This window comes from Lycium ferocissimum, chromosome 10 (assembly GCF_029784015.1).
Source record: "Lycium ferocissimum isolate CSIRO_LF1 chromosome 10, AGI_CSIRO_Lferr_CH_V1, whole genome shotgun sequence".
Classification (NCBI taxonomy): Eukaryota; Viridiplantae; Streptophyta; class Magnoliopsida; order Solanales; family Solanaceae; genus Lycium; species Lycium ferocissimum.
The window spans coordinates 54,700,675-54,703,985 of NC_081351.1; positions in this window are offsets into that span (position 1 = coordinate 54,700,675).

The following is a 3,311-nucleotide window of genomic DNA, read 5'->3' on the forward strand; positions in this document are numbered from 1 at the left end:
TAACCTACCTTATAGCAGACTTTTAGAAGGGCTATTTACCAATAATCTCTTTTTATTATCTTATTTCAATTGACCTACCTAATAGCTGACTTTTAGAACGTCTATTACTATACTAATGTCCTAATCCTATTTCGGTCGATCTTCTTCTCCTTTTCTATTTGAATTGTACTCCCAATTCAATTTGCTATGGGGTCAAATACTTCTATATAAAACCCATTATCCCATCGTAATTTTTGGTACAGAGAAGTGTTTTAATTGTTGTAGAGTCTTAAGTCTTTTACAACTTAAATCATCCTTTCAAAGTATGACTTTTAAGTCGCAGTTGGTTATACAAATAAGGATACGAAGAGGTCTCCAATTTGCTGCACTATCCTGTCAAGTCCTCAATCAATGTCATGGGTTATGGGTTCAAATATTCGTTTATATAAGGGCTAAGGTTGCTGAAAGGGATCTCAAAACTTGATAATTAAGAGAAGATTTGGTTCCATGGTGTCCGATCAGATGGAAGAATCGAAAGGAGGCATCAAGCATGTTGTTAGAAGCTTGGCGGTATATGTTAATATTGTAAAAGTTCTATGGTGTTGTGTCGAGCTTCCAGCATTGCAACCAACTAGCAGTGCGAAACGGGTGGGTTAGATCGGATATGGATGGGCTGAAAACGAGTTATATAAAAACGGATCAAATATTCGATCTGCCCATGTCTAACACAGATAATGGGTTAATCAATGGATAATATGGATATCATATATATTACCCATGACTTCAGGAATAGTCAGTTGAAACACAAGCTAAAAGCCAAAATAAGTTTATAGCTTGTTTGGCCAAGCTTCTAAAAACGGCTTATTTTAAAAAGTACTTTTCAAAAAAGTACATTTGGCTAAAAGCAGTTTGTGTTTGGCCAATTAATTTAAAAAGTACTTTTGAGCAGCAATTAATGTTTGGCCAAGCTTTTAAAAAGTGCTTTTATGTGTATTTTTCTCAAAAGTACTTTTCAAAAAAGTGCTTTTGGGCAAAAACTATTTTTTTTAGCTTCTGGAAAACTGCTTCTGCTACTTCTCAAAAGCACTTATTTTCTCCCAAAAGCTTGGCCAGCATTTTCCTTTTTTTTAAAATAAGCACTTATTGAAAAAATAAGTACTTTTGGGGGGAAAATAAGCTTGGCCAAACAGGCTATTAGTCTCCCAGAAAGCAAGAATTCATGAAAAATAAAGACAAATGGGTATTAATAATATGGATATCCATATTATCCATCTGGTTCCATTTTTTTATTGGATAATTTCCATATTTGATCCATTTTTAAAAGTCGGTTATTCAATCCATATCTAATAGGTCTGTAACACCTCGTATCTTTAACCTAAGCTTTGACCATGATCCTAGACTTAGAGAAGTAGATAAAGGATGTGAGAATCGAAATTTCCCTGTTCAGTTGTAAGATGGGGGTTTACGCCCATGAACAGTGACCGTATTTCAGTATACGGGCCGTAAACCAAGTCGTAAACTGATGCCAAGGATTTCTGAGCATTCTGGAATTTGACATTTGAATTTTACATTGTTAAATACGGACTGTATTTCAAAATATGGCCCGTATTTCAAAACGTATTTGGAATTTGGGAAAACTTCCTTGATGAAAGTTGTAGAGCATTGAAATACCTTTCCAACGGTATATTATGGGGGTCAAACGGACATCTGTACAAAGAGTTATGGCCATTTTACTGAAGAGACGCAGTGCAGTCCTTTCGGAATACGGGCCGTATTTCAAAATACGGCCAGTATTTCAAAATACGGCCAGCACTGTGCTGCACGTAAACTACAATTTTCCAGAACAGTATATATTCGTTCATATCAGTTCAAATCATTATTTTTCATTCCTTCAAGCCCTAGAACGACCTCCTACCCTCTCCCATCATCAAGAACACCAAGGTAAGCCTACTCTAATTATTCCAACTCAATTCTAACATATACTCTAATGATCTAAATAAGAAATTATCATTCCTAAAACTAGAGTTTTCAAGAAAACCCATCTCAAGGTTCAAGAATTCAAGATTTTGGAAATCCTCTTCAAAGCTCAAGTCTTTAATTCAAGTTTTGGAGCGACTAAGGTATGTAGAACTTCCATCCACATGTGGGAATCTCTACGTTCTTCCCCATGCTCCGTTTCTTGATATCCATGAAGTTCAAACCTAGGGCATTAAACCCAACATGGTAGCCCGTATTTATGTATTTATATACATGAACTTTGTATCTATATTCGTTATTGTATTCCTAATCTTCCATTACGGTTATTAGAACCTAGCTTAATCCATGAATCATGAATTCTTCCTCATGTGTTCTCATTATGTTTATATGAAATTTTATGATTTTATGTAGCAAGTTACAAGCATGTTTTCAAGTCAAATTATATATATAATTATGAACTATTGTTATTACTCATGAATCAAGAACATGTTTACAATACTATGACAAGTTATCTTATGAAACCATATTACAAGATATTTCATGAAACCATGTTACAAGTTATTTCGTGAAATCATGATTACAAGTTATTTACAAGTTATTTCACGAAAATCATGGGTTCACTACTAGAAATTCTGGCTATGGTAACGGTTCAGTTTCCGTCGCGGTAGATTGTTTTTCCGTTGCTATAGTGATACTGCAACGGTTTTGGAGATTGTTATATGATTGCGTTGCAATAGGTCTATTACGACGGTTAGTTGCGACAGTTCGTAAAACCGTTGCAATAGATTAACCTACACGTGGTTTACCCTTCAAGATTATTGCAATGATTATGTCCTTATTACAACGGCTACGAACCGTTGCGATATATCTTTTGCATCGGTTGTTTAACTCTATTGCAACACTTATTTATGATTTGCTTTTCCTTTAGCAACGGTTGTTATAGAGCTAATGCAATGGTTTTTTAATATGCAACAATTACTTTTAGGACTATTGCAACGATTATTGTGGGTTTACGCAACAAATATTATGGGCTACTGCAACGTGGTTGTTGTTGTCCCTCCGTAACGCATATTATGGTGCTACTTTGTTACAAATATTATAGCGCTATTGCAACTGATATTATATATGGCCGACACAACATAAACTATATATATACATAAATCAATCAAAAAGAAACTATTCATAACCAAAATTATAATCCAAGATCCAACATCATACCAAAATAATAATCCAAGATCCCACATCACACCAAAATAATAATCCAAGATCCAACATCATACCAAAATAATAATACAAGATCCTGGAGGTCAGGTAATATCTACAAAAGCAAAATATCAAGATAATATTTGACCATT